General features: G+C 39.5%; 1 pseudogene; it reads left to right on the top strand.

Moving 5' to 3' along the window:
* Positions 1 to 3,235: 3,235 nt before the first annotated feature.
* On the top strand, positions 3,236 to 4,790 carry LOC143389671 (unconventional prefoldin RPB5 interactor pseudogene; annotated as a pseudogene).
* The last annotated feature ends 5,401 nt before the right edge of the window (positions 4,791 to 10,191 follow it).

Genomic DNA, 10,191 nt, shown 5'->3' on the forward strand with positions numbered 1-10,191 from the left:
TGGCAACCTCTATAAACTGTGATGCTTGGTAGTTCCTGAGAACTTCTGGATGTTCAGTAAAAGTTAGTCTTTTTAATTAGGAGATTCTAGTTTACAAAATAAAACAGAAGCTCCCACATCAATTCTATACATCTATCACACAATGATATTAACATCAAAAATAATAACTCAAAAGTTCAAGGACTTCATGACCTAATGAAGTCAAGCCAAGCTAACACAAGAGAAATCAGAGCAGTGGTTGCCTTTTAAAGAGGATGTGGGTAAGAAATGAATGGAAATGTAGAGTTTCCTGGGATATGGGAAAACTTTTTTAATGTTCACTAGTGTCCTGGTTACAATGAGGCCCACAATTGTCAAAATACATCAAGCTGTAAAGTTCATAACTATCTATTTCAATATGTAAATCATATCTTCATAAGAAAGCATTAAAATTCTAAACATATAAACACTGAACATGCTGCATCTCCTTTTAGTTTCAGATAAAAATGATTCACAGAAACAAATTATGGATCACTTTCACATAATGCTGTGGAAGATATTCTGAAGTAAGATCCCTTGGACATATACCCAGATCCTTCAATTACTGGCTGGAGGGTCTCAAGAAACTTCCTTAACCTTTTCACATTTGGGCTTCATAAGCTTTAACAGAAATATAATAGAAATTCCTACCTGTGGTTTTGAGGGCTAAATCAGGTAAGTCAGTAGAGTGCCTAGCACACAGAAAACATTCTCTAAAAATTAATTATGATTATTACTTACATAGAGCATAGGTATAATTATATAGGCTTCAAAACAATTAGAACACTTTTGTTAATGCAAAAGAGCAATAGTCTTTTAAAAATCTAGAAAGTTAAATGTGCACTCATGGACTAGTTATCTATCTGGCACATGTACTCTGCCTCATCATATGATGCCTCCACCATGTTACAGTGTAGCAAGAAGCTCCTCACCAGTTACCAAGCAAATGCCAGCACCACGTTCTTAGACCTACCAGCCTTCAGAACAAGGAACTAAATCAACATTTAGTCATTAGCAATTACCTGGTCTCAGGTATTGTTATAGCAACAGAAAACAAACTATGATACCTTATATAAAATCCGTTACTGCATCTGTAATATATTTCTCATATTTAATATCATTCCACAAAAATATTTCCTATATCATTATATATGTATACATGTATAAAAGCTTCACATGGAATCTCATAAAATTGTATAATTCATATGCTTTTATGTATCAGATAAATAAAGAAATATTGTAAAGTATTAGCTCTATTTCATATCTGTTATTATATGTCTGAGATATAAGAAATTTTATTTCCTTAATTGCCATTAGTGGGATAATATTTTTAATGTAACAGAAAAAAAATAATTAAGTTAATAAAAAATATAAATTCCCAGAAAACAAATAATTTAAGAGCATGGAGAATATTCAAGCATACTGGGTTCATGATTTTAATCTGCCTCAAAAAAAAAAGTTGAAGAAGAATAATAGTGACTACTGAGGGTTTAATTTCTTTGCTTAACAATTACAACACCTGTTGCACAATAATAATATAACGTAAGAAAATTAGTTGCAGATTTTAAGTGACTGTTTCAAAAAATATTATAATTAAGGGGTATTGTTTTTATTTTAGTATTTAAGCCCTCTTTTTTCACCTTTCTTATATATTAGAGTACAAAAACAGTACACCATTTGCTGCACACAGGAAGTGGAAAGAATAGAGACAAAAATCCCTCTCATCTATGCTAAGAGAGTATTACCAAATAGGTTACACATGCTTCAGTGAGCCACTCTGTGCAGAGGGATGTTGGGGCGGGGAGGTGGGGGGATTTTAATCACAACTACATTCATTTATACCTAAAAGTAATGCATGCACTCACATATGTAAATTCAATGAAGTTCACACTTCCTTTTCTTCTTGCCAGTTCTAAATAGTTAATCTGAGAACTTAGCTTGTAATTCACTGTTTGACTCCTCAAACAGAATAAACTATTTTGTACAAAACCACCTGCTAATGAGAAAAGAATTGTAAATAATCACTAAAAATAGTTGTGAGTCATCTTTATTATAAATCATTTTCTCCATTCCTAAGAATTTTCAGATTTGAAGTCAAGACAAATGAATTCTTTATCCAGGGCAACTCTCCTAAAACTGACGACTTTATTTCTAACCTAGAAATGTGTCAAAGTTTCTGACTTGCCATTAAGTTTCCTCATTTCCTCAGTATAAAGTCAGGAGAGGATTTACTATGTTTCAAGGAGGCAGAATGCATTACTGACAAATGGATAGCTTAAGGCTTTGCAGAAAACAAATCATGATATAGTTCTCTGCCCAAAGCCATGGCTTCTGCCAAACTTTTCTGTCCTTGACACAAACTCCAGACATCTGAGCCTAGGGCGGCCCAGCACCACCACCTTCTAAAGTGGCTTCAAAAGGAGGAAGAGAAACACATGGTCTAGTGTTTGGAAGAGCAGGGCATGCTTCAGTTTGCAGATGAGTGTTTTAAAACTTGGAAAGAATGAAATGATGCGGGGGTGACTAAAGGATAAATGGAGGAATATACTAAGTTGACTGATGGGAAAATGCCATATAATTAATCTACTGTTTCTCATTAAATGAATATAGAATTAATTATAATTTCAATAAAGAGAGTGATATTATAATTTCAAGAGAGAGAGAGAAAGAGAAATGAAAATATGTCCTCTAGGTGCTGTCCCTTCAAGGACAAAACGAACCACAAGGAGGATCCCAGTGACCATCTTAAGAGCCAGGATTACAAAATAGAAAAGAACTATGCATTCAACTTTTGCAGAAAAGAAAAGCAGAGGAGAAGCGCAGAGGAGGCTCAGCCGCCACGGGACATTTGGCTGGGCTCTGCCACCTAAGAGTCAGCCTTCCTCCCTGGCTGTGGGCCTGCTGCTCCGAGCCTGCGGAAGCAGCGAGAGTGAGAAGCCTAGAGCCTGAAGCACAGACGCGAGCAGTGGCCCCTGCAGCAGCGGCAAAGACAAGCATGGCCTCCTCAGCAGCCGGTGCGCAGTGCATGAAGGCAAGCAGGAGGACTCTGGGCAGCAGCCGGCCAGGTCGCCTCCATAAACCGGTGCCCCATTCACGGAGGCCCCTTCTGACTCTGAAATGAGTCGAAGTTTGTGACACACGCTTCCGCCTTGGCCTTGGTGCTGTTGCCTGCCCTGGAGGTGGTGTGACTCTGTGAGGAACAGGAACAGATGTAAGAAAAACAATAGATGGTTTAAAAAAAAGTGATGGAAAATTTTTGAATCCAGAGTTAAATTCACAGAAGATTTGCAGAAAATGAGTGATGTTGCAGGTAATATTGGTGAAATTAAAAGTGACTTGGGGTTTAAAGCCAAACAAGGAATTGCTCAAAAACCTCATTCCAAACAAAAATTTCAAATATTTTTGAAGCAAATTTTGCAAATGAAGTAAAATCTGAGGATTTGCTTGCTGATAAGAAACTGTGGGTTCGACTTGAAGAACTAGAGAGGCAAGAGGAATTGTTGGGTGAACTTGATAATAAACCGGATACTGTGACTGCAAATGGAGAAGACACAGCCTCTTCTGAAGTGGAGAAGGAAGATCAAAACACAAATGTGAATGTGATACATGGAGAAACAAACTCCCTTACCCCCAGTAGTTATCATTAGAATGTTACACATTCAGAACAATTCAATGGACAAGTGACTAGTCAGTTGAACTCTTCAGTAAATGGTTCAAGTTTTTGTCAGAGTAATGAAGAAGATGATGAAGACAACAGTCATGATGGTGATAATGAAAATGACCACAATGCTTCAAGGATTGGAGATAACTCTGTACCAAAAAATATATTTTCCTTATACTGTTTAACCTAAGAGGGTTTGAATAAATACTGGAAAAAAATACCACTTTAAATTCAGTGGAAAGAAAGAAGAAGTCAAACTTAAAGGAAACAACTCTGGAAGAGTGGTCATTGTGTTCAAGAGCTGCCTACAATTCAAGACTCCTGCTGACATTTACAGAGTCTTTGTTGATGTTGTGAATGGAGAATATGTTTTTTGTAATTCTATTCTGAAGTCTGAAAGCAGAGAAAATAGTGTTTGTAGTGATATCAGTGAAAGTAGTGATGCTGAATTTGATGATAGGAGGGAGTTTTGAGGAGTATTAGCTGTGAAGAAGTCAATTGTAGTGACACCAGTGAAAGCATTTTAGAAGAACCACAACAAAAAAATCATCAAAATAAACTGCTGAGAGTCATAGCCTGGTTGGAATGACACGTGTCATTTTTGCCAGAAAGGAGTGGTTGAGAGGTGATGCCAGCAAGCCATTGAGATGATGATGGTTTTTTTGAGCTGTGTATTCAATTGTATATTAGAACCCTGCTGTCAGCCTCAGGCGCTGGGGCTGCTTTGGAGTTCTCCCAGGGATTCCTGGAGAGTTCGAATTGGTTGGGGAAGTGCTGGAGGAGGGATTTTCAGTTGGTGGGTGGTGTGTCCCTGGGGAAGGCCGCATGTGTGGTGTTCTGGAGAGTTTGGAAATAAAGTTTGTTCCTGCTTGAGTGGCTCATGATTTGCACCCAGCCAGACTGCAGCAATAAACTTTTGCCACTATCAGGAGCACCTGAGGCTTTTTCTGGAACTGTAATAGAAAACAAATTTTTATCCTCTTTAACACCACACTCAGTCATTGCTTATCCTGTACTACTCACCATTCTGGAACAAAAAGAATTTCTGTCAGAAGTATCAGAAGAAACTGACAAAAGGGTTTCGAAGTTCAAAGCTGCCATATTTCAATAGAAAAACTAGGAAATGGGAGTTTATATCCTAAAACCTAGTTGTGAATGTATAAAATGTATAAGCAAAATATGTTACATGTAGTTTGAAATAAGGTGTTTTTAATTAATTTGGTAGCAAGCTCTCTTATTCTTATCAGTGATATTACAAAAATCAAAGTAAATGTTGGAATACAGTAATATTCAGCTTGTTTTGTTAATTCTCTTACTACTAAGTTGGCCTTACAATTTTGAATTATTTTTCAAAGAACACAGTTCGTACACATTGCTTTTGTGTTTTAAGCTAAATACAAGCAGTTTTGCACCAGCTGTGATATTGTGTGTGCCATATGGACCATTTAAAAGAATCTTTTAATGTATCAGATGCTTCAACAATTATATTACTTGCTTTTGCATTTTAAAGGCACTTTAAAAAAATCTACTATAGGTTTCATAAGCTAGGTGGCATTTTAAAAGAAAGAAAGAAAAACAAACAAACAAATACACAAAAACCTCTTTCCTTTGAATGTCATACTGTAATCTTTCAGACAGAAAGCTACACATACCCCTTGGGAAAGTTTCTTTGACTGGAAGAATGATATTTTGTAAAGCATTTCTTTTCAATTAAAAATTTTATGAAACTTTGTAAAATGCTACAGACTTTATAATTTAGAACTGAATATGGAAATGTCTTTGATTCATATGTGTATATACCAAACAACAGATTCTTGAATTCTTACAATTCCATAGGAACTACTTCTCCCTCTTCTGTATAATTTTCACTGGGATTACCTTTGGGAGAGAATAAAAGTTTGTCTAGATGTTTTTAAAAAAATGAATGAATTAATTTTTCAAATAAATTTTTTCTTAGATTTTAATCTTTCTAACATTTTCATTCTTTAGGCCTCCTTTATGACTACTAAATGACCAGATAACATAGTTACTTTATTACTTTATAGTAAAATTTCTTAAAGAGAAATTTATTCTAACATTGAAAATTATACTGCAAGTGTTAAGAATTAGCCTGATGCATGCTAAAATGTAGCTTTTAAAAAGCATTTTGCATTAGTAATAAAATAAGTCATCAATGCCAGTTCACCTTCTATTCATGGCTAAATATTTAAGGGTTATTTATAGCTTCTTTAATGAATTCTTGCTTTACCAAGGTGAAATTATGTCTTAGAAAAGTAAAAGCTATTGGTAACTAGAACAGCACAACTGTAAAAAGTTTTATCAATAAATATTTTAATGATAAAGGGGTTAGCTTGAATCCCCAGTAATTAATGGATAAATTAGAAAAGAGAACTGATTTTGAAAGATCACCTAAAAATGTAGAAAATTTGTCCTATATTCAGTTCTGATCAGCTGTATGTTTTGTAGATAAAAACAGTTTTTGTTTCAGTTAACCTTGCTCCTAAACCAAATAGTGCAAACCACTCACAAAGGAACTCTCCCTTTTCTTCCCAATTGCTATTTAAGTGATCCCCCTCCCAAAGCCAAATATGTTAGAAGAAGAACCTTACACCTGTTTGGTCTTACAGCATCCAGTCTGAAATTTTTGTCTTCATTTGCCACATATTTAGTGTATAGAAATGCAGAAGCTGTAGTCCATTTGTGGTTCACCCTATTCTACAGAACCCAGAATGAGAAAGCAAGCTGATTACTTGAATGAGCTGATTACTCATTCTATTTCCCTATCTCCATATTTTTTTTACTTTAAAATTCCATGACAGCAATAGTATAAAGTAAGTAGCATTAAAAAAAACAATGCATGTCTAAGTGACTAACAGTGGTATACCAGATGCCTTGAGTAACTTTGGTGCCTGAAACAGCTTAGTGAAAGACAAAAGCAGAGCTAAAGTGTACAAAAACAAACATGAAATAGAAAGTGCAGATTGGTACTACCAAGCCCTGCCAGTTACATGGCAGCAAAAAAGACTGAGCTCAGAAAAGAAAAGCTCAGAGCCACAAGTTTGTGGTATGTTTTCAAGTACTTAGCAGAACTAGGACTAGGACATCATTTTCATGCCTATCCTCCTTGCCACTGACTCATGCACAAAATCCTACCAACCCCCATGTTGGACCTCAAATCACTGGCAATCTAATACTAAACTACCAGATTGGTGATGTTGTAAGGCACAGCTGAGTTAACCCATCACTTCATATAAAAGTGCATTAGTATTCATAAGCTGCAAATTAAATTGCTCTAAAAATAAGCTATCATTTGTTTAACAGTTCCCAAAATGCCTGAGAAGGAAGGGGAGGGGGGTTTATTACAGACAGATGGAAGTAGTTGGGGTGGGGGGAGTATAACAAAAAAGTATGTAGGGGGAAATTAGTGTTTTCATAAAATTATGTACAAAAGAAACAGGCCTACAAAGAAACACTGCTCTTACGGAATTATTTCCCACTCTCAGGTACTATGGAAGGACTAACTTCAAGGTCCTTAGACAAGTGACCAAATCTAAACAATAATACTTTTACAAAGGAAGTCCTTTCTGGGAAGACAGCTAAATCTTTTCACAGAAGAACATGAGAAAGCTTCAGAAACCAGGATCCTTAAGGTGTGAAGCAGGAGCCCCTCCCCTCCCAACTGCAGCCCTGGGCCTGCCCTACTTTGGGAAGTCCTGTGAAACAGTGTTGCAGATGTGGGTTGGTTTTGCTGGAACCAAGCATCAGCAAGTGTCTCTAGAGTGCTGGAGGTTGGGGGACACCTCCTAGCTGAAATAGCAATGCCCATGTAGAGGTGAACAGTGCTTTTCCTCTGGGCAATTCTCAGGGTGGCAATACTATTACAGAGCTTCTAAAGGCTGAAAAGTTAGGCTAAAGAAGGGCATAAGGGTGGGGGTGGAAAGGTGGTTAGACAGGGGATAGAGCTGGAGCACAAGGACCAAAGTTCCAGGACAGAGACATAAATATGCTGCACCACAGAGCACACCTGGCAGTCAAAGGCAGGTCTCAAAATCTCCACTAACACCTCAGCACGCTAGATTTGGGCAACCTCTTAAGCCTGAGCACATGAGCTTTGTCTCTCTTGGACCTTCTAAAAGTTCTGTTTCCCTCTTGCTGCAGAATGGTAGCCTTAAAGGGTATTCAGCCTCCACACCCACTGCCTACGTCCCTGCCCACCCACACCTTGGTTTCCTCCTGGGCTCCCGCACGGCAGCCTCCTCAGAGTGTGCCATCCCAGGTAAGATGCATTTGCAAAGTTCAGAGGCTGGGAGCGGGCAGCAACTTTCTGCCCAGCCAAGTGGGTCCAGGGTACCAGCGCGGCCCCTGGCTGAGCTTGGGGTGTCAGGGTAGCAGAAGAGACCCATGATCTACTTCCAGAGCATTCAGCGCCTGTGCTGCCACTGCAGGATGGCAGGTCCCTCCTCCTCCTCCCCACACAGCTCCAGACACAAACATAGGGCCTAGGTCTTTCCCCATCCTGAACCCAGTAGGGGACTCTCCACAATCCTGGCTGCAGACAGGCGCTCTTCCGGGAAAGTCGCACCCAGTCTTCTTACCCTAATGGCTCCCACCACACAGCCCGCCTGCCTGGCCACCCTTGGTTGCTGCCACACAACCTGTGCTCCCCCACAGGCTTCAGACAGAGAGGCAGGGAAGTGAACACCTGGGAGCCTACTCCCCAAGTCACCTGCATTTGCATTTCTTACAAAATGTATTGCAAGTTTCCCTGTTGGAGCCCTTTAGAATCCCAGCACATGATCACCAGGAGATTTAAAGCTGGACTCTACTCCACTTATTCACCCAGAGGCAGGGTTTGACAATGCTTTCTAAAGACGAGATTTAAATGACATATTATAGAGGGCCTGGGCTTATCTTCTCTGCCCAGGGTTCCCTTCAGGCATAAGCCCTGCTCAAGTATTCCCAGGGGTAGGATGTGTCAGAAGCAGAGAGAGGGACTGAGTTATAATACTTGGGCATCAAGAGCTACACAGGGGAGGAAGACGGGGACTGATGGAAGAGTGAGCCCGCAAGGGAGGGGGCCTCTCTTACATTGGCAAAGGTGATCCCGGTGGCGAATATTGTGCGAACTAATCAGAAAATGTCGCGCAATGTCCCCGAACCTGCAGCATAAATACAGGAGAGCTTGCTGCTTTAGCTCCTGCCAACCTTGGACACAACCTTAAACCATAGCCCTTCAATATTTGACCAAGCATAGGCGACCAAATACATTTAGGAAAAAAGAAGTTTCCTCTGCCCTCCTTGTGATGGATTGTGTCACAGCTGATAATGGTCTTTGGTTCACAGACGTGGTTCCAGCTGCTACTTGTTTATTCATGCAGTACCTCTATATGCAACACTGTCCTGATTCCTTGTATGTATCTCTGCCTTCCTGCAGTGCAGAACTGCAGATATAGCTTGATTAGCAACAGACAGGTTATATGAGAAAAAAACATAACATGATGCATATTTTGTTTACAAGTTGGGTTCTTGTTTTCATTAAGACTCTTTCCACTAAGACACTGCAGCATATGCATTCCTCTGCTGAAAATTTTCCAAAGAAACCACATTGATTTGGGTGACAAGAAGTCCAGCAGCTTATACACCCTGAGAAAAGAGATCCTTGTGGTTAAATAATAATAATTTGAAATCATTTCTCCTGAAGAGGCACACTGGTTTTACCATAGGAAAAATGATAATATTCCGGATCTTCTCCCAGTTTTGTTTTTCTCTCATGTGGTATATTTCTTTGAGACTTCTAAGTGATTGTTTTTTCTATGCCAGGGTGAATTATTTATCCCCAGTTGATCACCACTGGATTATTAACAAAATGTTGGGATGGGAGGAATCCTTTTTCAGTATGAAGCCAAACAAAAAGGCAAATAAATCCCAACTAAGACCAACACTTGTCGCGACCCCTTGCCCGCAAGGAAGACGCAACTCAGGAATCTTCTTTCAGCAGTTTATTCAGGCCTTGATTTAAGTCTCTTTTAGTGACTCCCTTTCTTTCTTCTTTCTCCCTCTCCGAGGGCCCAAGCACAGCCTAATAAAGCCCCCCACGTACCAATCTTAAGCCACCGCGTGGATCTTTCTTATAGGGTGGCAAGAGATATCGTGCCAACTCTCCACAAAGGAATTTGATTTATCACAGGCCACAGTGGAAGCCGGCGCCATCTTCTAATGGCGGCCACAATTTACAACAATGGCTTACTACAGTTCCCCCTTCTAATTTATAAAACAATGCAGGCGAAAGTAGAGGTCCTATCCTACTGTGCAGAAGTGGCTGCAATGTATGGTTCAGTCCTAAGGAGGGCCCTTCCCCAGACCTGACCCCATATCAGCCGACGCCTTTTTTCGTAGGGCGGGAGTGTGGACGTCAAACCCGCATGCAATAGGACATGCTTTCCTTGAGGTCCGTTGAAGGATCACTCAAGTGCAGTGCTTTGCCTCGCATCCTGCATCGTGATGAAGGTGGA

Source organism: Callospermophilus lateralis, unplaced genomic scaffold (assembly GCF_048772815.1).
Source record: "Callospermophilus lateralis isolate mCalLat2 unplaced genomic scaffold, mCalLat2.hap1 Scaffold_63, whole genome shotgun sequence".
NCBI lineage: Eukaryota > Metazoa > Chordata > Mammalia > Rodentia > Sciuridae > Callospermophilus > Callospermophilus lateralis.